The following is a 26,115-nucleotide window of genomic DNA, read 5'->3' as shown; positions in this document are numbered from 1 at the left end:
TTCTACGAAGACAGCACCTTACTGATATCTGAAGAGGAGGCAAGTGCAAAAGACAGGAATAGAAAAACCTAAAATTGTTATTCTGAAGGCAAAAAGTATAGAGCCTCGGTAGACACACCATAGGTGTCAGGTGTCTGAAAGTGAAGGCTGTTGGGTGAAACTGCAGCTGACATTCTACTTTAATCATTAATGTTACAAACCTAAGCAAGTGGCAGCCTGAGCTATGGCCCTCTGTAATATCCACTATAATAATATGGAACCAAGTAGCCGTGTGACAGATTCTATAGCAGTAGGGGCTTGTATGCCTGGCAGTGATAAGCAGCATTGACTGATAACAGAATGCCCACATTGAAGATGCTTATATAATTTCACATTTTTTCAGTAAATAATTTAACATCAGAAGGAGTGCTCTTCAAAGGCGCAATAACTGATTACTCTTTTTGAATAGTAATTTCTCTGAAACTCTTAATGGAGAGATAGAAAAAGCTTGAGAATCATTAATATAAAATTTAGGAGCTGAAAATAATTGCCTAAAAAGAATTTTCATCAAAGCCTTTGAGCTCACAATCAGAGACATAGCATGGGACCGTATATGTGTGCTCTTACCACTTGTAATATATTACGAATCCAGTAACATATTCATGCACAATGGCTATGAGATGCAGATACTTCCATTTATGTCAATTTGCTTAAAAATAATTTATACAATTTGGTTCCATTAAAAGTTTTACAGGAAAACCAATCACAAGGATTTTGGCATATAACCTAAAGCCAGTGCTATACTGGCACTATCAGGCTGATTCTATACATACCCATAGTGGTCAGTTCAGATGTTTAAGTTTTGAAATCCAAAAAAGTAAAGTTTACAAAATGAGCTGCTTGTTGAGTGGCAATTGCAATGGAGCAGATCATATATTCATAGTTATTCCCCTCCCCCTGTTAGAATTACCATTAGTATTATACAAACAATTCACTTTGTCTCTTCCAGGACCTGTGTGATGTCATACCCATGTGACCTGGTATCCAGCTTTGTTGGATGAGGCCCCTCCCCTTCTGGTCACATGGGTATGACCTCACACAGGTCCTGGAAGAGACAAAGTGAATCGTTTGTATAATAATACTAATTCTAACAGGGGGAGGGGATAACTAGGAATATATTATCTGATCCTTTGCTGCTGTCACTCTATAAGCAGCTAATTTTATAAACTTTACTTTTTTGGATTTCAAAACCTATACATCCGAACAGACCACTGCAGGTATGTATAGAATCAGCCTGACAGTGCCAGTATAGCACTGGCTTTAGTTTACATACGAAAATCCTGGTGCTTGGTTCCCTTTAAGCTGTTTGATTTCTAAAGCCACTGTGTTGCACTACTTATTACTGGCTGCATAACGAGTTAACTAAAAATCGTCGGTGAGATTGTAAATTTTTTATCTGTCTTCGTGCTCACTTAAACAAACATATAACACGCCGAGTGCTGTCCAATGTTTTATCGGATTGCACTCAGAGGAGTATTATATTATGGAGAAGTGCAGATTTGCAATTTTATTGTTATGCCAATTCGGCATGAGTAAACAATCACCACATGCTGTGGGTGGTTCCCATATTCGCATGATGTGCACCAATACAAGTCTATGGGTGCATGTGAAACATTAGACTACATTGATGACATCCAAGTTTAGATCCAAGTGAGACAGGCAATGGAGGAAACTGAGAAATGAAGCTCTCCATCTTCTTCTCACTTGTGCTCCGATTCTTGCATGCAAAAGAATTGTATCACAGTGAAAGACACCCAGCTCACGATCGCAGGAGAGATTGAACTGAGTATCATTTGCATATAGCATACAATTCTCTCGCATGAGAAAACCATTGGATGCTATACACTATACACCAGTGTGACCCTGGCCTTTTACTGAGTTTCTCTCAGTTGACTTGTTGAGGGAGGGGGCCACTGCCGCTTCTCTCTCTCGGGGGCCTGCTCAGATCCGGGTTCGCTGCTATGGCTTGAGTGGTGACCAGACCCAGGCTTGCACGGTCGTCCGTCCTCACAACCATCAGAAAAGGGATATTTACAGGGGAGGTGTTGTGTCTGTGACGCCACCTGTGGGTTGCGGTGAGGGATGGTGGCACCACCGCTGCCTGGTGATGGGGCGCCCGGGGCTGATGGAGCGGGGCAGCAAGGTGGGATCCCCTCCACGGGTAGGGGAGGTGTAGTCCCGGGGCCCGAGAATGGAACACGGGAGTGATGGCTGCTAGAGGTGGCACGCCGGGCTGGACCGGGGGACAATGGTGTACTCCATTTCAGTAATTTCACACAAGTCCAGTAGTAAACCAAGTTGCCAGTGGCCGGCTGCCTTAGGAGGGTGCATTCGGGTCCCGCACACAGGTTAATGAACAGGTGTCCCTTCCTCCTGCACTTTGTGTTTTTCTTTCCTTCTGGACGACTTCGCTTGGAATGGAGAAGTCCACTTCCGGTTCTGTATGTGTTGGGAGCTGTGGCCCGTGAAAGCTGACCCCTGGGATTTCAGTGGGTTCTAACGGACACCCTATCCCCCGCATTGGGCTTCCGTTTTGCTCTATCTGGGCAGTTAATGGGACAAAGTCTGGAACCTTGTCCCCGGCTGGTTAATTGTAGAGGGGCTTGTAACCTTCCTCGCCCTAGGGTCCAGGCACCCCGACTGTGCACGGCCTCCGGACCGGGTTCCCGCTGTCGGTACCAGCGGGCTACAACCCTGCCCCGGTCTACTTTAGGTCTCCCGCAACCGGATGTCCTTTGCCTGTGGCCCTCTTCACTGTCTGCCACCTAGCCGGGTAGTCCAAGGGCTACGACCCTTGACTACACTTCTGTCAGCTCCCCACACTTCAACTGTCAACTCTCTACTCCAAACTCAATCTGAACTCAACTCAACTCTTGTGTTCCCACCTCTGACACCTCAGGACCCCTGGGTGGGCATTCATATCCGCCTGATCCCACCCACTGGTGTGTCCTTATTATCATGAGGGGGTGGCTAGGGTTTAATGGCTGTGTGTTATGCCTAAATGTGGGTTTCTGATGGTAACAAGGAGGATGTGAACTTTTTGTGACTACCTGGTTTTGCCAGAGCGTCACAGACTTATCACATGAAAGTTCAATTCACCTTCGATATGGATTGTGGTGATAAACTAAATATGAAGAGCTCAGAAAAATAAGATGGATGGATGGATTCTTAGTTCTCCTCAATTAGCAGCAAATAATGTACAGGAGACAAAGCCTTAAAAGCCAAGCAGCGGAGCATTTTTAATGAAACCTGATTGAAAAAAATGTTATTAGCCCAACATATATGCATTTAAAATGAATCCGACTGCTGATTCACAATGCCCGAACTACGAGAAGCAAGAATTAGATTATCGTTCCATAATTTCAGCTAGATATGTTTTACTATAAGACACTGTGCAATTTCAGTTAAGCTAGATTAGGACTATGCTGCTTGCATGACTAAAGGCTTCCCTCTTTCTACCTCATTGCTCCCCTTGAGTAACAGGACTCCACTAGAGAAGGGAGAGGGACCACCCTTTTAGACTAGACATCCAAGACACATAGGTCCTGATTCAATAAGACTGGCTTATAGGGAATCTGTCAGCAGGAATAAGACTGGCTTAATGGGAATCTGTCAGCAGGTTTTTGCTATGTAATCTCAAGACAATATGTTGCAAGGATTAATACAGAGCTTTCAGCCATGTGTCTCTTATCTTATAAGTGTGTTTTTGTTTACCAGCAATGTTAGTTTAAGCTTTAGTAGCTGTACTATTAGTGGACTGAGGAGCATAAACTTTACTGTTGCTTCTTTGCTCTGGAGCCAACATGAAGCATGACCAATATATGGCTGAGTATCGACCTATATAGCGATAGTGTTAGTATTGTGTGGGCTGTAATCATGTGAATGTTTTAGCCAATGCGGGTGGTATATTATTTGGTAATTGTGGGTTTAATGGTGTATTAGTGAAGGTAGTACTTACTAGTGTTTTCCAGGACTCTAATTGTGTACAATTTAGTATATGCTTTTCCTATTGATTACATGTGCTAGTATAATATTGTGAATTAAGCGTAGTCTTGTTAGAGAATAAAGTAGTGATATTTTTTTATTATTATTATTATAGCAAATTGTTGTGAGTCTGCGTGTGTTTAGGAAACACCAGATGGATAGGGCGTAGCAGTAAAGCAGTAATAACAGAGAAAAATAAGCTTGCGAATAGTTCCTTTATGCAGGAAGGAGTGTATTATATAAAGATTAAGTTATTGTATTTCCACCATTTTGCCCCTTTACAATGGCGACTTGTCTTACAGGGTTAACTCTCAATATTAATTATTAATTTCAGCTTTTACTAAAAATAATTATTAAGAATATAAATTATGCTTAATGTTATGTATTCTTTTGCTTAGATAAATATATATGTTACTTGCAACTAACTGGGACAAAACCGTGTTGTAATAAGCAATATTTATTATATACACCCAAAACGTCTACAGTACATTCTATTAAATATCACACTAATAGCACAATAATTCTCATACGCAATAAAACCTGCAAGTATCTAATAATATATCCCACCAACATTACCTAAATATACACCCACACTAATATCCCAGCTGCCTATAACTTGCAATCTCAATGAAGATTAAGGGGCTAATACAGCAATGCAAGGGTTAATACAGGGTGAAATGCAGGGGTTAATGTAGGGGTAGCGGTAATACAAGGAGGAGGGGTAACAGAGGGATAACAGCAATAGCAAGGGCAGGATACTTGGCCCAGCTTGTTTGTGAGGCTCCCAGGAAGCCGTGGGCTGCTTGCTGGGAGGTTGCGGGGCAATGATAGGTGGAGAAAACACTTGACGGTGAAGAGGGCACACAGAGGGGCTGCTTCAGCTGCGGATACAGTGTAGGGCAAAGAGAAGGAGAGGTTATACTAAGGGGCAACGGTGGGGCTGCAGCTGATGTAACAGGAAGAGGTGCAAACAGACCAGACTGACGGACCGGTGACAGGGAGAGGGCAGTAAACAGTGACAAACTGCAGAGGGCAAAGCTGTGAGAGCTGCCATGGACAGTGGCTTTCAGGCTGATGTTACAGGAAAAGGAGCTAAAGGACCAAGCTGAGGGGCTGGTGACGGGGAGAAGGCAGTGAACAGAGGAAAAACAGGGACAGAGCAGGGCTGGGAGATGAGAAGCAGAGACAGAGCACTGATCCAGCCAGAATATTTAAACCCTGCAGGCAGGGCCGGATTAAGGTTGGTGGGGGCCCCTGGGCAGAAAATCTGGTGGGGGCCCCATAACGTTAACATTTTTAGCCATAACAGTAGAGCGCGAACTGTAGCATTTAGATAGAAATCCAATGAACATTTATCCTGTTCTGCCACATTCAGATTTACAGTACTACAATACAGACACAGTCCAGGATCACTCACAGCCGTCACTTATACACGGAAAGTAGAGTTAAGGCTGCTTTACACATTTCGATCTCGTATGCGATCACACACGCCCCCATCGTATGTGCGGAACAGGCAATTTGTTGCCCGTGTCGCACAAACGATTACCCCCATCACACGTACCTTCCAAACGACCTCGCTGTGGGCAGCGAACATCCACTTCCTGGAGTGGGAGGGACGTTTGGCGTCACAGCAACGTCACACAGCGGCTGGCCAATAGAAGCGGAGGGGCGGAGATGAGCAGGGCGTAAACATCCCGCCCACCTCCTTCCTTCCGCATTGCCGGCAGTATGCAGGTAAGCTGCAGTTCATCGTTCCCGGGGTGTCACACGGAGCGATGTGTGCTGCCTCAAGAACAATGAACAACCAGACGTTCAATTTTTAGAAAATGAACGACGTGTCAGCGATCAACGTTTTAACGCACAATCAGGGTCGCACGTAGCTGTCACACACTACAATATCACTAACGATGCCAGATGTGCGTCACTTACGACGTGACACATCGTTATATATATTGTAGCGTGTAAAACTTTACTCACATTTTTTATTGATCCCAATGTTAAGGCAGCCAGGGCTGGCTCCAGGTTTTTGTGGCCTCCGGGTGAAAGAGGCTCAGTGTACCCCATCCACACACAGACACGCACATACACATACAGGCATACATATACATATTTGAAGACAAATTTAGAAAAATACATATAAACAGACAAATATATGCACAGTCATATACACTGACATATATGCAGACACAGATGAATTAGGGCTCGTGCGCACGTTGCGTAATTCCATGCATTTACACTGCGTATAGCACTGCAGTGTAAATGCATGCGTCCTGCGTCCCCTATACAATCTATGTAGATTGTGCATGATACGTGCGCACGTAGCTTTTATGAACGCAGTGATTTGGGTGCTAAAATGTTGACCCAAATCCGTGCATTCATAAAATGAGCATGTCAATTATTCCGTGCACTATGGATGCAGCTCCCACTCTGTCTATGGTGGGGTAAGCAGCCATAGCGCATGAAATCGGATTTTCTGTACAGAAAAACTGCATCCATTATGCAGTGTTTCTGCAGCGATTTGACGCACACATGTGCTGTCAAATCGCTGCAGAATATTCAGCAGTTACGTGTGCATGAGCCTTTACAGGTATTAATATGGGGAAATCGCCAGCAGCCTCACTCACCTCTCCCGCTTGTTTCCGTCCAGCTCCTTCAGGACATGTGGCTGTGTTTCACGATGGCTGTCACTAACAGACATGACTGCACACTGACAGCACTGCTGTATATATGTAATGGGATCAACAATTCAGACTGGATCATTAATGTAGAAATGGATTTGAATACTGTTTCAGCAATTGCCCACAAGGGGGCAGTGTCAGACTGTGCAATCACAAACACAGAGCTGGGAAATCCCCTACTGCAGCTTGTGTGTAAAAACCAGGAAGAAAAAAAAAGTGCGGGAAGGTTGTTCAGCTCCAGAGTTCAGCCAGAGGAGAGCTGCGTGTGGTCTCCCTGAACAGAGGGCTCTTTTGCCACCGGAGTCTTGGAGAAATCACCCTGTGGAAGTGGTTTCTGCCATTCCCGGTCTGCAGGACTTTGTTTTCACCAAGGATCTAACCGGACTGCAGAGCATCGCAACCAGAGTGTAAGTGCAGGGGCTGTGACCTCCCTTCTTCTGCTCGGCGTGCCCCGGGACTAAAAGACTGATTAGAATCTGTTACTAGCGGGGGAAGATCAAAGGAAAAGACCGAGGAGCTGCATCCCTTCAGCGCTGCACCGGGACCCATCATCGTGAGACTCCAGGCCTGCGACGTGGGAGCGGCATCTTCTTCCGGGATAGACTGGTACGTGATTGTAGGGAAAGTTAGGGAAAGTTGCCGCCATTTCTTTGTTGTTGTTTTTCCTTTCTTCTTGCTGCGTACCCGGAAGGAGTGAAAATCCAGGGACTCCACTATACTCATGTGCGCAGATAGTTCGGTTGATTGTATTATAAATATGTTTCCTAGTAAAGAAATGTTACTACCGGTAAAATCTGAGTATGGGGATTTTGTTGGAATAGAGCATACACACACACCCGCGGCCCTACCACCGGTCGCTTCATGTGGCGTAGTCGGCAGGATGTGTGACCAACAAAATCATCCCCCGGTAGTAACTTATAACGGAACAGCTCCCCCGCCGTCTATTGTCAATCAGGTGAGGAAGTTTGACGGACGGAACTATCCTGTAACTGAATGGACTGAACAACTTAAGATAGTGGGGGAAATGTATAACACTGATCCTAAGACCTTAGCAGAAATGGCCATGCTAACATTAGAAGGGGAAGCGTGGACGACAGTCAGGCTGGAGACGGTTAGGGGCCAGCGTACGTTGGATGACTTGGTGCGGGTGCTGGAGAACACCTATGGGCTGACCACATATGCGGGAACATTGCGCTATATGTTCTTCCGGCGTACTCAACTCGAGTCGGAGGACATTCCTCAATACGCCAATGCCCTTCAAGTGCTACTAGAACAAGTCGGTAGAAACGAAGAACAGATAGCTAGTACGGGTACCCGTGACCTGGTGTTGAGAGATCAGTTCGTGACCGGATTGAGAGACCCGTACCTTAACCGCTCATTGCAAGATCTACTACGGATAAATCCGACCTTGACGTTCGCTGAGGCCAAACAAGAAGCTATAGAACGTTCAAGGGGACCTGTCGTGGAGACACAGACATATACCGCGGCTTGCAGGTCCATATCTGGTATCGGGACTCCGAACAGCAACACGGAAGAACTGAAACAGATGGTGGCAGAGTTGCAGAAACAGGTGTTACAGCTCACCTTAGACCAACAGGCGGGCCGGCAAGCGAGACAACAACCCAGCCGGCCGATGGGAAGATGCTGGACATGCGGCGATCCCCGCCATAGAGCCAACCGTTGCCCCCAGAACTTTCAAGCTCCTCCACAGTCCGCTCTACCAGAACCAGCAAGTCATGTCCCACAACAGTGGCCGCCTTTAAACTAGATGCCCCTGCCAAAGAGGCTCACTCGGCAGGGGATGCCAAAGAGAGGGGTGTAGGAAAACAGAGCCAGCCACGGAACAAACTTGCATCAAATAGCCCCACCCTGGAAGTATTACTGGAAGGGATCGCCGTACAAGGGTTAATGGATACTGGGTCTCAGGTATCCACCACCTCCGAGCAGTTCTACGAAGAATGTCTAAAGCCGCGGGTTGCCTATGACCCTGATACCGCCATCAAGATCAAAGCAGCCAATAATCTACCCATTCCGGTGACGGGAGTTGCGTGGATGAACACCGAAATCTGTGGCCAAGATCTCGGGAAGAGAGGGATAATCGTGGTCAGGGAAGGCTTTGGATCAGAAACGCCCATGATTATTGGGAAGAACATCTTGAAAGACCTGAATCTGGTGTTGTTTACCAAGAAGGGGCCCAAGTACTGGCAAGAAGTGACCGCACATAGGGCCACCCGCCGTGCCTTTCAGCAAGTGGTCCGGACCTGCAACCTCCAGCGAATGACAGAAGAACAACTGCCGCTGGCCACGGTCACCGTACCCCGCCATACTAGGATCACCTTACCAGTTGGGAAAGAGACAGTTATCTCACTACCCCTTAGCACCATGAGACAGCTTGAAGGCGTGGAGGTGCTGATTGAGCCGCGCTCCCCGAAGGAAGGGAAGCTGAATCCACTAGTCGCTCGAACTCTAGCAGTAGTGAGAAAGGGAAGAATTCCTGTCAGGCTGGGCAACACGGCTAACGTGAGCGTTGACCTAGAAGCCGGGACACAGCTCGCCCGAGTCTACGCTCTAACCGAAGAGGTGAACCCTATGAGCCCCCTCCAGTTTGTACCGTCTACAGAGGGAGATTGGACAGTGACGGTCTCTGCCATGGCCGCTGTCGCGGGTGACACCAGCGCGGGGCGAGAACTACGAGAGAAGTGTCAGTTGGGCGTATCCCAATACTCCAAACGGGAGGTGTCCCAGGTGGAAGAGCTACTTCAAGAGCATCAGGCGTCCTTTGCCCGGCATGACACCGACTTTGGGTGCACCACCAGTATCAAGCACGAAATCCCCACCGGTGACACTGCTCCTATCCGTGAAAGGTACCGCCAAATTCCTCCCCAGCAATACCAAGAAGTGAAAAATCTCCTGAATTCCATGTTACACGCGGGAGTGGTACGAGAAAGCCAGAGCCCCTGGGCGGCACCGGTAGTGTTAGTCAAGAAGAAGGACGGATCCCTGAGATTCTGTGTGGACTACCGCCGTTTGAATGCTTGCACCATCCGGGACTCGTACCCTTTGCCAAGGATCGAAGAATCCCTGACAGCCCTGAAGAAAGCCAAATACTTCTCTTCATTGGATCTGGCCAGCGGATATTGGCAGGTACCTATGCATGAGAAAGATAGAGAGAAGACTGCTTTCATCTTACCCATGGGCCTGTACGAGTTCGACCGGATGCCCTTTGGTCTGAACAACGCGCCGGGGACTTTCCAGCGGCTGATGGAGCGCTGCTTGGGAGACTTCAACTTCGACTTCACCCTCATCTACCTGGACGACATTGTAGTCTTTTCGGCCACATTTGAAGAACACCTGCAGCAGCTGGGCCGTGTGTTCAGTAGGTTGAGAGAACATGGCCTGAAGTTGAAACCCAGCAAGTGCCGTCTTCTGCAGCCCGAGATCAATTACCTGGGCCACCGGATCTCAGCCGAAGGTGTCCAGCCATCTTCAGAGAAGATAGCCGCCGTACGGGATTGGCCGCAGCCCACAAACGTCAAGGAGGTCAGGGCTTTCCTGGGGTTGGCCGGCTACTACCGCCGGTTCGTCAAAAACTTCGCCCGACTTGCTGCACCCTTGCATGACCTGCTTCGAGGGACAACCAACAGCCCCAGAGGACGACCCATCAGCTGGGGACCCAGCCAGGAAGAGTCCTTCCAAGCCCTAAAGGGTGTCTTAACATCTCCCCCCATCCTGGCATATGCGGACTACAACCTGCCCTTTCAACTACACACCGATGCCAGTCTACAGGGTCTAGGGGCAGTACTCTCACAGGTACAAGAAGGCAAGGAACGGGTCATAGCCTATGCCAGTCGGTCCCTACATGAGGGCGAGAAGAACCCCACCAATTATAGCTCGTTCCGGCTGGAACTGTGGGCCCTAACGTGGGCTATGGCGGAGAAATTTGCAGGGTACCTCACGGGGACCGAAGTACTAGTCCTGACCGATAACAACCCATTGGCCCACTTAGAAAATGCGAAGCTCGGAGTTATGGAGCAGCGTTGGATGGATCGGCTCTCCAAGTTCAATTACAAGATCAAATATAGGGCTGGAGCTGAGAATCAAAATGCGGACAGCCTGTCTATAGTGTCATACCCCTTACTCAACCGAGACCGGGATGAAGAATTAGAAGGGGATGAGACGCCTGACTTTGCAAAGCTCGCCCAACAGATGGTGGATTACCGCCAGTTCGTTGTGGGCGAAGCTGGAACTCCAGTGGGAGTCGCCTTGCCACCCCAGGAGTGGTGCAGGATCCAGGACCAGAACCCTGAATGGGCTCTACTCAAACAATGGGTGAAGCGGCAGCAGAAGCCTCCCGCCGATATACGGGCACGACTGTCTACCGGGACCTTGACCCTGCTCAGTCAGTGGGACCGGCTGATTCTGAGAGAAGGAGTGCTATACCGGAAGGTTCTCTTGTCGCACATGCTGGAGGAATGCACACAAGTTGTGGTGCCTGATCAATTGGCCCGTGAGATGGTGGCCCAAGCCCACAAAAGGAATGGACACTTTGGAATAGACAAGACCTTTCGGTGGATTCAACAGTCCATCTATTGTCCGGGGCTCCGCAAGCTGGTTGAAGACGTCTGCCAGACCTGTCGCACCTGCGAACTACACAAGTCCCCTGAGCAGCGTGCACCTGTTCAGACAATTAAAACATCCAGGCCCCTTGAGCTGTTGATGGTGGACTATCTGCTGACTGGGACGGCGAGCAGTGGCTATCAGTACTGTCTAGTCATGGTGGATCACTTCACAAAATTCGCTGTCGCTGTCGCTACCAAAGACCAGACGGCTGAATCGGCTGCTCGGGCCATCTGTCGACAGTTCATCCACGTCTACGGGTGCCCGGAGAGGTTGCACTCCGACCAGGGGGCTTGTTTCGAAGGCCGAGTCATCAAAGAGCTGCATCGGATGTATGGGATCCAGAAGTCGAGGACCACTCCTTACCACCCACAAGGGAACGGTGCATGTGAACGCTTCAACCGGACCCTACTCCAGCTGATCCGCACCTTGGCCGATGATAAGAAAGACCAATGGCCCCAATTCCTTCCTGATCTAGTATGGGCTTACAACAACCAGGTCCACTCTGTGACTGGCTACACCCCACACACCCTTCTCTTTGGCCGCCCCGGAAAAGGGGTCCATGACCTGAACCTATTCCGCCCTGGAGATGATGTCTGCCATAACTACCCCTCGTGGCTAAATGCTCACCGACAGAAGATGGAGACTGTACACCGGCTGGTGAGCCAACAAATCCGGGGCCAGATACATGCTGACCCACTCCCCGTGCAAGAGCAGCCCTTGAAGTTGGGACAGCTAGTCCTGCTCCGTATCAAGAAGCCCCAAGGGAAACTTCGAGCCAAGTGGGAGACTGAGGTCTACCGGGTAATCGAACGCCCCTACCCCAACGGGCATGTATACCGAGTGCGGGGTGAAGACAGTTGCAGCATCCGCACTGTGCACCGAAATATGTTGCGTCCCTGCCGATCCCAGCCTGACTCCCCTACCACAGTACCCGGAGGGGGTGACGCTACCAACACGACTGACGTCACGGACGTTTCCCAGCATAGTGATCACATTGACTCTGAGATCGGTGACCCACCTACACAACTCAGTTCTTCCCCCGGAGTGCTGACTGAAGTGGGGCGTAAAGACAGTGACAGGGAGGGGAACAACCGACCCTTGAGACGCACTGACCGCACCACTGCTGGGATCCCGCCCGGGCGGTCTTACAGGGACCAGTATGTATGGCCCACTTCTCAACCAACCCCTGTAACATCTGCAGTCATCGCTGCCTGGGAACCGACGGTAGTTGACAGGGACTGCCAACCTTTAAGTGGGGGGGTATGTAATGGGATCAACAATTCAGACTGCATCATTAATGTAAAAATGGATTTGAATACTGTTTCAGCAATTGCCCACAAGGGGGCAGTGTCAGACTGTGCAATCACAAACACAGAGCTGGGAAATCCCCTACTGCAGCTTGTGTGTAAAAACCAGGAAGAAAAAAAAGTGCGGGAAGGTTGTTCAGCTCCAGAGTTCAGCCAGAGGAGAGCTGCGTGTGGTCTCCCTGAACAGAGGGCTCTTTTGCCACCGGAGTCTTGGAGAAATCACCCTGTGGAAGTGGTTTCTGCCATTCCCGGTCTGCAGGACTTTGTTTTCACCAAGGATCTAACCGGACTGCAGAGAATCGCAACCAGAGTGTAAGTGCAGGGGCTGTGACCTCCCTTCTTCTGCTCGGCGTGCCCCGGGACTAAAAGACTGATTAGAATCCGTTACCAGCGGGGGAAGATCAAAGGAAAAGACCGAGGAGCTGCATCCCTTCAGCGCTGCACCGGGACCCATCATCGTGAGACTCCAGGCCTGCGACGTGGGAGCGGCATCTTCTTTCGGGATAGACTGGTACGTGATTGTAGGGAAAGTTAGGGAAAGTTGCCGCCATTTCTTTGTTGTTGTTTTTCCTTTCTTCTTGCTGCATACCCGGAAGGAGTGAAAATCCAGGGACTCCACTATACTCATGTGCGCAGATAGTTCGGTTGATTGTATTATAAATATGTTTCCTAGTAAAGAAATGTTACTACCGGTAAAATCTGAGTATGGGGATTTTGTTGGAATAGAGCATACACACACACCCGCGGCCCTACCACCGGTCGCTTCATATACATCACAGGAGGGGCTGGGGGCTACAATATATACATTACAGGAGGGGCAGGGGGCATAGACGTTACTGGAGTGGCAAACAGCTTTGGTGGTGTACTCATTACTGCGATGGGTGACATAGCGCTCTGGGGGACCCATATAGTTAAGGGGGGGGCCGCACAGACTGCTCTAATTCATATATACACACACAGTACTGCTTCTTACACACACAGCTCTGACACACACACACTACAATGCACCCCCTACACACACACACACACACACACTACAATGCACCCCCTACACACACACACACAATGCACCCCACATCACCTCCTACACACACACACCCCACATCACCACACACTACAATGCATCCCCCCCACACACACACACTGTACCCCACATCACCTCCTACACACATACACAATGCACCCCACATCACCTCACACACACACACACACACACACACACACACAATGCACCCCACATCACCTCACACACACACACACACAAAATGCACCCCACATCACCACACACACACACACAAAATGCACCCCACATCACCTCACACACACACACACACACACACAAAATGCACCCCACATCACCTCACACACACACACAATGCACCCCACATCACCTCACACACACACACACACACACAAAATGCACCCCACATCACCACACACACACACACAATGCACCCCACATCACCTCACACACACACACGCACACACAATGCACCCCACATCACCTCACACACACACACACACACAATGCACCCCACATCACCTCACACACACACACACACACACAATGCACCCCACATCACCTCACACACACACAATGCACCCCACATCACCTCACACACACACACACACAATGCACCCCACATCACCTCACAAACACACACACAATGCACCCCACATCACCTCTCTCACACACACACACACACACACACAATACAATGCACCCCCCCATTACCCCTCCCCCCACATACAATACAATGCACCCCCCCATTAACCCTCCCCCACACACAATACAATGCACCCCTCATTACCCTTCCCCACACACACGATACAATGCACCCTCCATTACCCCTCCCCTCATACACAATACAACCCTCATCACCCCCTACACACACAAATTACACTGCCCCATCACTACACACTCCTCCCTCCCTCGGAATACAGTACTCCTCCTCTGCCTGTCACAGAGCTGTGTTCCTTCACAAATGTTCACCGTTGTGTCCTCAGCCCCTCCTCACTCATCCCCATTAATTACACCTGTCTCTTCAGCTCCTTCATGGAGCGCTCGCTTCCTCTTGTCCCCTGTGTGGCGCCTGCAGCACTGTGATGACGTCAGCAAGGTGCTGATCTCATCACGTTGCTGCACGTTGGGGGCGGGGCCGGGTCCCGGCGCGCTGTTCAAATGTATTTACGTCTGAAAGATGCAAATACATTTGAATAGGAACGGAAAGAGGAAGCTTCGGTCATCGGCTCTGCTGCGCTGCTCTACACTGGGTGCATGCCGAGCACAGCACACAGCAGAGCCGACAGAGCACAGCGCGCTGCCTCCTTCTAGTGTGCCTGGCATGCACACAGTGTAGAGGCGCGCAGCGGGGACAGCAGATACAGCGGCGCACTACACCGTGCCCCTGCTTCTAGGGAGGGGGAGGGGAGGGGGGACAGCTGCCCGCCCCTCGCTGGGTTCGGCCGCAGCACATAGCAGGGAGCATTAGCACACCTGACCCCGGAAGTACAAGTGGCCGCTGGTACTTCCGGTGTCAATCAGCGTCCTGTGCCCGCAGTTTGTTTTTGCGTCTTAAAGACGCAGATACAAATAAATAGCGGTGCTTCAACACCCCGCGCCTCCCCCCCCGAAAACACAGCTGATTTATTAGACTGTTTTTACGGAGGGGGAGAGGGTGTGAAGAAAAAAAAATGCTGACAGGTGCCAAGTATGGTGGGGGCCCCCTTAGAAGCTCTTTTGGTGGGGGCCCCTGGGCTGGAGCCCCGTCTGCCCCGCCTATAATCCGGCCCTGCCTGCAGGGCATGCTTCCGTGAACACATGCCCCCTGCACATGTGCTTGCAGGGGATGAGTTCCGACATGGTGGACTCGTCCGACTCCACACCCTCTGTGATTAGCAGTTTCTGTCTATAGAAATGTATACTGAAAGCCTCAAATGGTCTGGGGCATCTTTTTAAGCTCTATTAGGTCTCATGCGCACGTTGCAGTTTTTTTTGCATTTCTGCAGCGTTTTAAGCTGCAGAGTCACATTGTCAAAATGCATGTGTTCTGATTCCCCAGCAAAGTCTATGAAAATGATGCAAAATCCATGCGCACATTGCTATTTTGAATGCAGCGTTTTGAAAGTCAAAAATTTGACAAAATCTCTGCATTTAAAGAAGCAGCATGTCAATTCTTTTGAGCATTTTGGCAGCGTTCTACACCCATTGAAATCAATGAGTTGTTTAAAAACGCTACCAAAATGCTAAGCAGTGCATTTGCACTGCATTATTGTTGCGATCCGCATGTTTATTTGACATAAAAAACGCAGATCTTTCGGTCTCTCTCTCTCTCTCAGTCTCTATCTCTCTCTGTCGGTCTCTCCCACCCACCCCCTCTCTCATACTCACCGATCCACGATCACCGGCGCGGCTCTGCACGGCGTTCACACTGTGGCGGCTTCTCCTCTTTTGAAAATGCCGGCCGCTCATTATTTCATCTTGTATTCCCTGCATCCCCCGCCCACCGCCAGTGGGCGTGTCTATATTGCGCAGTAAAATAAATAAATAAATAATTAAAGAAAAACCAATGTGAGGTTCCACCCAAATAATACCCAGCCAAGATAAAGCCACACAGGTGTGGGCTAATATTCTCAGGATGGGGAGTACCACGTTATGGGGAGCCCCCCATCCTAAAATTATCAGCCAGCAGCTGTCCGGAATACCTGCATCCATTAGATGCGACAGTTCCGTGACTCTACCCGGCTCATCCCGAATTGCCCTGGTGTGGTGGCAATTGAGGTAATAAGGAGTAAATGGCAGCCCATAGCTGCCACTAAGTCCTAGTTTATTGATGGCAGGCATCACTGAGACACCCCCATCACTAAACAGTAGACAAAAGTAAATAAACACAAACACCGAAAAATCCTTTATTTGAAATAAAAGACAAAAAAATACCCTCTCTCACCACTTTATTAATCCCTCAAAAACACCTCCAGGTCTGACTTAATCCACACAAGGTCCCATGACACTTTCAGCTCTGCTACATCGGAAGCTGACAGCGAATGGCTATAGAGAAGGACCGCTACCTGTGAGCTTCACGCAGCAACTGAAGTGAGTCGCGCGATCAGCTGTGCTGTCACTGAGGTTACTCGTGGCCATCGCTCTCATGTGGAGGACTGCAGCTGTAGCCGCGAGTAACCTGAGTTAAAGCACAGCTGATCTCACGGCTCACTGCAGTCACTCAGGGAATTTGCGGTCACAGATGAGTCCTTCACGTGTGACCGCAAATCAGGCTACGACACAGAGAGACAGAGCCGCGCGATGTCAGTGAACTTGGGTGAAGCTCTGACGTCACTGCTGCGGACTCCTGTGTCCTGGCACTGACCTCGGAGGTTCATCTGAGTTTATTACAGTACACAGAGACAGAGCCGCGGGATGACAATTAAGTCGAGTGAAGTTCATCCGAGTTCATTCTCATCACCTGGCTTTGTCTGTGTGTGCTGTCAGAGGACATGTAGCAGAGATGAATTGCCAGGGGCCCACACTGACAAAACCGCATCCAAAACACATGTAAAATGCATCCAAAATACATGCATTTTGGATGCATTCTTTTTTTCAGAACACGGCGTCAAGTTTGCCAGAGGGTGCATTTATTTCAGCAATGGACAGGACGCAACGTGCACATGAGCCCTTACTTTGTTAAAACTGAAATCTTTGTGTCAGAACAGCTGCACCCAGTAATCTAAGTGATACATCATTAGATTCAGGATCTCTTTTCCTTAAATCATGCTGCTCTCAGATGAGGTAGCAAACATTTGCTGACAGGTTCTCTTTAAAGAGGAACCTGTTAATGCTAATAATCTGCACTTATGGGGTTAACCCCTTAAAGACTTGTGAAGTACTATGTACTCCAGAATTTCAGTCTTCCAGATGCTGCAACAACAGACAAAATATAACAGGTAATCAAAACATTGTATATAGCCCAAAATAATATCATTAAAAACATTGTCTCAGGGTGCAAAAGAAAAGCCCTCACACAGCTCCATATTCCAAAAACATTACTGTTCTCGAAAAATCACAATACAATCAAGGTTTTATTTCCAAGTTTCTGAATTTTTTTACCACTTAAAACAAAAACTATACATGTGTGGTATCTACATAATCGTGCTGACCTGGAAAATTATACCATCACGTCTGTTTATGGTAAAATGAATGCTGTAGAAGAAAAAAAAAAACTATTGTAGAATTTAACTTTTTTGCTATTTCACCATACTTGGAATTTTTTTCACACTTATCATTATCACATATGATAAAATGTACGTTGTTATTCAAAAGCATAACGTGTCCCAAAAAAACGACAAAACAAAGACAAACAAGCTCTCTCAGTGGACAAATAAAATTTTAGCTCTTGGAATAAGGTGAGGAAAAAATAAAAGTGCAAAAATGAAAAATTGCCAGTTCCTCAAGTTAATAATGTTCTGAGCCGGCTATCGGTCAGTGTTGGGACGCGTTTACTGCAAATGCTCACTATGTTCTGAAATGTGGCTGAAGTTGCATCAGCCGTGCCCTATGAATGAAAGCCCAATTCTATCCAAAGGAATACAGTTAATTTCCTCCTAGCAGTGCAGTGGCCGTACAGCTTCATAACACTATTGACCTGCAAATTAACCCCAAATCTGCAGGATAAGTAATTATTTATATGGCTGGTTCCCTTTCCTTTAAGAAACTCCACTTTTGATAAATTTTATGATCAAGCATTGCCGTTCCCTGTCTTTCACTGTCTGTTCCCAATCTCTGCCCATTTTTGTAGAGTTGCACGAAAAATGTGCAATTAAATACAAAAGTTACAATTTTTTTGTGCAACCATGTAGCAATTTTTTTTTTAATTTTTCAGTATTTTACTCCAATTTTCTGTAGTTAAAACTTTGATGAAGATGGACCATAATTCATGACTGGCTTTAAAATCTATGTTTACTCTGAAACAGCATTGTTACAAAGTAATAATAATAATATTTATTCATGTATATAGCGCTGTTACTTGCACAGCGCTTTACATACAATGGCAACACTGTCCCCATTGGGGCTCGCAACCTATGTTCCCGATCAGTATGTTTTTGGAGTGTGGGAGAAAACTGGAGTACCCGGAGGAAATCCATGCAAACACGGGGAGAACATGCAAACTCCTTGCAGATGGTGTCCTTGGTGGGATTTGAACCCAGGACCCCAGCGCTGCAAGACTGCAGTGCTAACAACTGAGCCACTATGCTACCCAAGTAAAACATACCTAACTGAAATGATCAAGCCCATGTCTAATTCATGCTGCTTGCTTTTTGGGGCAGCGTGAATAAGCCATCAAGCTCACTCTAAGGCCCCCTTCACACGCACGTGTCTCCGGTACGTGTTTGGCAGTTTTCTCACGTACCGAAGACACGTACACCTAGGTATTCCTATGGTTTTGGACACACGTAAGGATTTGTGCACGGAACGTGTGTCCGTTCCGTACTTACGTGTGTCCGTATGTTTCTCACGCCGACATGTCCGTTTTCTCTCCGGCATCACGGGTGTCACACGGAACACAAACGTGTCACACGTAACACACGGACCACACGGATGTGTTCGTGTGACACGCACCGGAGAGAAGTAATGTGTCAGTGAGAAAAAAAAACAAATCTTTACTCACCTTCTCCAGCCCTGCTGTCTCTGCCGCTGCTGTCACTTGCTGCCGACTGCCCCTCATTATGCTCATTGAATATTCACTTCACTGTGGCTGGAAGCTGCAGCAGCGGGGAGTCGGCAGGACCGGAGATCAGCACCACGGACAGCGACGCCAGGGATAGGTGAGTAGAAAGTTTCCGTTCTCCATGTGTTATCATGGATAACACACGGAGAACACACGTGAGCCATAAACACAGCACACCGAGGGCAAAACGCACCTTTGACACGACGTGTGAAAGAGGCCTAAAAGGAATCTGTCAGCACATCTTTGCTACCTCATCTGAGAGCAGCATGCTATAGGCAAAAGAGACCCTGAATGCAATGATGTATCACTTAGATTAGTGGCTGCAGCCATTTTGACACAATCCAAGATTTTATTTTTTACATTTCCATAAACAAAAGCTGCTAATCTCAGAAGCAGTGGAGTCAGACTACCGTTTATGAACTCTCCAGACCCACTAATGATAAAGCCAAGAGTCTTAAATTAATATTGCAGCTAAACAAATACTGACTTTGTAATAAGAGACACAGGGCTAAATTCTCTGTTTAACTCTTACAGCATACTGTATTTAAATTATATAGCAGAAACCTGCTGACAGAGTCCCTTTAAGTAAAAATAACTTACCTCCAATGGTGTCCACATGCTTCAACTTTATTGTTCCAAAACAATAGAATTGCAAAAGTGAAGCAAGCCAAGATGGAATGACAAGGAGATTGTTTGATTGTTTTGTTAGAAATCTAATTTTACAGTTGATTAAACCTAGATTTCTTAAAAGTATGCGGCTTTCTGTGTTTGTTTTTTTTAATAAAGCTGAAGGATATCTCCTAACAGCTGAATGTTATAGTGTTATCAGTCCTAAATTGGACGATTTTTCATACCATATCTGTCTTGCTGACAAAAATGAATCAGTTGTGTAACTCCGTACAACTTTGAGGAGAATAAACATGGTAGAAAAGTAGAAAATGGCAAACTAATGGTATCCTTGCCATCTAATATAGTGGAATCTTTGCCAGGTCTAGGCTTTATTTATTTATTCATGCTAATTTTGTTAAAAAAAACCTCAGGGTATGTCTAGCCAAGAGGAGAGGTAAAGAAAGAGACATCAAATGTCCCAAGGCCAAGGTGTTATGTTAGCATTGTACAAAGGCCCATTTCTCTACCCCCACACATAAACTTGGTAAATTCTTGCCTTTTGCTGCCATTGTCACCAAACTGCCACCATACTAAATAAGCAGAATGCTGGTATCATCTGGAGTAATTAGGAAGTCTATCATTTTGAGAGAGGTGCTGGGAAAAAGCTAAAGGAGTGGTCCGCCACCTAAAACAAACTTCCTAACTATGTATCTTCCCCCTAAACACTTTATAATGATCTTTATTATAATATTCCATACACTTTTCCCTATTAGGCTAATTCCTAGAGGTGTTTTTTTTTTTACTATAACGTGACGTTTCTTTTGATAGCAGTCTCAAATGTGACATCACATGAGGCTAGGGCTTCATTCAAGCTCTGCTGGTGGTGTGGTTATTGTAGTACCGGCTTTCAGCGCTTCTCTCCGTCACTGCCACCATTGCATTTGTGAAAGACGTTGGCAAGTGGCGGTGCTAGAAGCAGTCAGTGACACCGGCACCACCCCACAGCCTCTAGGACCACCCTCAAACAGATCATCAACTGGTGGCAGTGCAGGTTTCACTCACAGCCTCAAGAAATGCCCTCAGATTAATCATCAGCATGGGGCACTGATAGAAGTGGTGAGTGACACCATCGTCACCCCCTGATGACATCCGTTTGAGGGTAGTGCTGGAGGCTGTCAAGTGATGTTCACTGCATCTAGCACTGTCACCAGCCTTTGTCTTTCACAGGAGCAACATAAGTGGTGGAGAGAGGAGCAGTGTACTGGAGCCGCACTAACTTCGCCCACTGTGTCCATCTCCCATGATCCAGTGATTCTTCAGTGGGGGTGTTCCTGTTCCAGGAGAGGCAATGGACCTTGTGAGGAGTGAGCGTACTCTCAAATGAAACATCATAGGAAGTACAGTAAATAAAAACATCTTTGTTGATTAGATACATGGTGAGAAGTGTAGGAAATCTATATATATAATTGCCTTATTCTGTCTGTCTGTCTGTCTTGCTCCAAAATTGTGTCACCGTGACAGTTTCACCGTGACAGTGTCGTTAGAGTGACAACTGTGAGATTGGCCGCTGGGCTCGGCCTGGCCCCGCCCCCCCACAGATTGGCCGCTCGCCTCGGCCTGGCCCTGCCCCCGCATGGATTGGCCGCTCGCCCCGACCCTCCGCACGCATCGACCGCTCGGCCACGCCCCTTCCCCCGAATTCAAACAAAGCCCCGACTCCCCCAGCCCAGACATAACCTTGCGATGCTGGAATCATGACGGAGCCGGTGTATGCTGGTAACCATGATACACATCGCGTAACTATAGGAAGCGCTTCCCTTAGTTACCCGATGTGTATCATGGTTACCAGCGAACAGCGGCTCCCGGTACACATGTGCAGGGAGCCGGCATACGCTGCGGTCAATAATGAAGTGTCATGCAGCGGTGAAAGAGTTAAAGACACTGCAAGACACTTCATTATAGGCAGCGGGTACCCCCAGAAGAGAGAAGACAGAAGAAAGAAGACCCCGCAGTCATACTCACCAGACGCCGACCAGGAGCAGGTGAGCGCATCAATGTCCTGCAGCGGCGGAACACACACACACGCACACACATAAGAACAGACACACACACATCAGATCACACTCACTCACTCTCACACACACCTCACACACACATCAGATCGCATCCACACACTCACAACATCCAGTGATATCGCTTACTTCTCGGCGGCGATACGGTGTGTGCAGTGACCTTCCAGGACCTGCCGGAGGATCACATGGCCGGAAGCATGTGGTATCTCCGGATGTTGTGAGTGTGTGAGTGCGTATGTGCGATATCGTCAGTACGTGTGTGTGTGTGAGTGTGCGTGTATGCAATCGTGTGTGTGTGTGCGTGTATGCAATCGGGTGTGTGTGTGCGTGTATGCGATCGGGTGTGTGTGTGCGTGTATGCGATCGGATGTGTGTGTGCGTGTATGCGATCGGATGTGTGTGTGCGTGTATGCGATCGGATGTGTGTGTGCATGTGTTCTAATGTGTGAGTGTATGCGATCGGATCTGTGAGTGTCGGCAGAAGGCAGAGGAGCATGGCGTGCAGCACAGCTGCTGGGACCGCCCACCGGAGGGCACAGGGAGAAGTGGGGTGGGAGTGTATGCGATCAGATGTGTGCGTATATACTGTCTGATGTGTGACTGTGGAGCACGATGGGGGGTGCGCAGCATGGGGGATGGAGCACGATGGGGGGTGCGCAGCATGGGGGCTGGAGCACGATGGGGGGTGCGCAGTATGAGGGATAGAGCATGATGGGGGGTGCGCAGCATGGGGGATGGAGCACGATGGTGGGTGCGCAGCTTGGGGGATGGAGCACGATGGGGGTGCGCAGCATGGGGGATGGAGCACAATGGGGGGTGCGCAGCATGGGGGTGCACAGCATGGGGGATGGAGCACGATGGGGGGTGCGCAACATGGAGGATGGAGCACGATGGGGGGTGCGCAGCATGGGGGATGGAGCACGATGGGGAGTGCGCAGCATGGGGGATGGAGCACGATGAGGAGTGCGCAGCATGGGGGATGGAGCACGATGGGAGTGCGCAGCATGGGGGATGGAGCACGATGAGAGTGCGCAGCATGGGGGATGGAGCACGATGGGGGGTGCGCAGTATGGGGGATAGAGCATGATGGGGGGTGCGCAGCATGGAGGATGGAGCACGATGGTGGGTGCGCAGCTTGGGGGATGGAGCACGATGGGGGGTGCGCAGCATGGGGGATGGAGCACAATGGGGGGTGCGCAGCATGGGGGTGCACAGCATGGGGGATGGAGCACGATGGGGGGTGCGCAGCATGGGGGATGGAGCACGATGGGGGGTGCGCAGCATGGGGGATGGAGCACGATGGGGAGTGCGCAGCATGGGGGATGGAGCATGATGAGGAATGCGCAGCATGGGGGATGGAGCACGATGGGAGTGCGCAGCATGGGGGATGGAGCACGATGGGTGGTGCGCAGCATGGGTGATGGAGCCCGATGGGGGTGCGCAGCATGGGGGATGGAGCACGTTGGGGGGTGCGCAGCATGGGGGATGGAGCATGATGGGAGGTGCGCAGCATGGGGGATGGAGCACAATGGGGGGTGCGCAGCATGGGGGATGGAGCACGATGGGGGGTGCGCAGCATGGGGGATGGAGCACGATGGGGGGTGCGCAGCTTGGGGGATGGAGCACGATGGGGGGTGCGCAGCATAGGGAATGGAGCACGATGGGGGGTGCGCAGCATGGGGAGTGCGCAGCATGGGGGATGTAGCACGATGGGGGGTGCGCAGCATGGGGGTTAGAGCACGATGGGGGGTGCGCAGCATGGGGGATGGAGCACGATGAGGGGTGCGCAGCATGGGGGATGGAGCACGATGGGGAGTGCGCAGCATGGGGGATGGAGCACGATGGGGAGTGCGCAGCACGGGGGATGGAGCACAATGGGGGATGGAGTACAATGGGGGTGCGCAGCATGGGGGATGGAGCACGATGGGGGGTGCGCAGCATGGGGGATGGAGCACGATGGTGGGTGCGCAGCATGGGGGATGGAGCACGATGGTGATGCACACCTCCCCCCAAAACACACACACACCACCACACGCGCACCGCACAACACACCACACACACTGGGAACCACAAACACCGCCCTACACAGACAACGCCGCACACACACAACACCCAACACACAAACACCGCGGCATACACAAATATACGCACATACCGCGCAACACACACACTGCACAAAACATACCTCCCCCAAAAAATCACACACGCACTCCACACCCACACAAACCGTGCAACATACACAGCACCACACACAGACAACACTGCAGACACACAGCGCTTCACAAACAACGCAACACACACAACGCAACACACATACAACACCGCTCTCACACCCCCCCACCCAGACAACACCTAGAACATTTACAGTGCCCTACACAAACACTTGGTAACTACACACAACAACATCGATATATATAGCAAAAAACATACATTAACTACACAATAAATTCTAGAATACCCGATGCGTTAGAATTGGGCCCCCTTCTAGTTATATAATAAAGATAATTACAAACGTGGTTGGGGTATGAGGCTAGATCGTTAGAAATGAAATTTTATGTGCCTGATCACCCCTTAATGGAAAAATTTCATCAACATCTGTTTACTGTAGGTTGGGTATTTCTGTATTGGCTCTAAGGAAAAACAATGATGGCTTTCCATTCTTAATATGTAGAACTATTACATTTCCTATTCTAACTCAATTCACCCCTTTCTATATTACTAGAAGGTAGCCCAATTCTAACGTATCGGGTAGACTAGAATGTGTATGTACGTTAGCAGATTGAATAATATTATAATTAGTAAGTCTTGAATAATGATGGTTCATTTTTTGCTGGTTGGTCTCCTGCTGTGCAGCACGCATCGGTGTATTTGACAGTAGGAGACCAACGATGTGAATGGGCAGGGAGCCGGGGTAAGCTAGTAGCCATGGTACACATCGAGTAACTATGCAAAGCGGTTTCCATAGTTACCCAATGTGTACGCTGGTTAACAGCGTACGCCGGCTCCGGCACACATGTACCGAGAGCCGGGGTAAGTTAGTAACCATGTTACACATTGGGTAACTAAGCAAAGCGGTTTCTATAGTTACCCGATGTGTACCATGGTTACCAGCCTATGCCAGCCTACGCCAGCCTACGCCGGCTTAGCCGGGGTAAGCTAGTGATTTCACACATCCAGATTTTCTCCACTTTGTCGTATCCGGCGCGCTGTAGTAGGCTGGTTTCAGACGTCTGTGTTTTAGGTACATGTGACATCCATTTTTAACACGGATGTCACACGTACCCATGTTATTCTATGATGTGCCTCAGACGTCCGTGTTTGCACACGGACCGTGTAACTTTTCATGACCCCGCACGCACACATGCAGGCATCTCCGGCAGCACGGATGTCCCATGGATCGCACACTGATGTGATCCGTGTGACATCAGTGTAAAACATACTGGAGAAAATATGGGTCTTTTTAATAAAAATATTTTCTATATTTACTTCTCTCCAACGATGCTGTCTCCAACTCTGCTGCCTCCCGCTCCTTATCGCCGCTCATTATACTCACTGAATATTCAGTGCCCTGTGGAGCTGGAAGCGGGAACAGCACTGGGGACTTCAGTGCCGGGAACCGCATCGCTGGGTGAGTATACAGCAGAGTGTGTGTGTGTGTACATGCATGTGCGCTATGTGTGTATGCGCTCGGTGTATCCATGTGTGTCTGCTATGTTTGTATATGTGCTCAGTGTGTGTGTGTATACATGCATGTGTGCTATGTGTGTATGCGCTCGGTGTATCCATGTGTGTCTGCTATGTGTGTATATGTGCGCAGTGTGTGTGTGTGTGTGTGTGTGTGTGTTGATAGGCGGTCAGGAGCGGGAGGCAGCAGAGCCAGAGAAAGCAGGTAAATATGAAAAATATTTTTATTTCACAGACCCGTGTTTTCTCCGGTACCTGTCACACGCATGCAAACACGGATGTCACACGTATGACCGTAACCATACGTGTGACTGGTACCTGATTAAACACGGACATCTGAAAGCAGCCATACACTGTGTAAAGTACAGTGGCCATGCCGCAACTTCCTGGTCACATGCTC

The sequence above is a fragment of the Anomaloglossus baeobatrachus genome, chromosome 3, assembly GCF_048569485.1.
Source record: "Anomaloglossus baeobatrachus isolate aAnoBae1 chromosome 3, aAnoBae1.hap1, whole genome shotgun sequence".
Taxonomy (NCBI): domain Eukaryota; kingdom Metazoa; phylum Chordata; class Amphibia; order Anura; family Aromobatidae; genus Anomaloglossus; species Anomaloglossus baeobatrachus.
Note: the sequence above shows the minus strand (reverse complement) of the source record.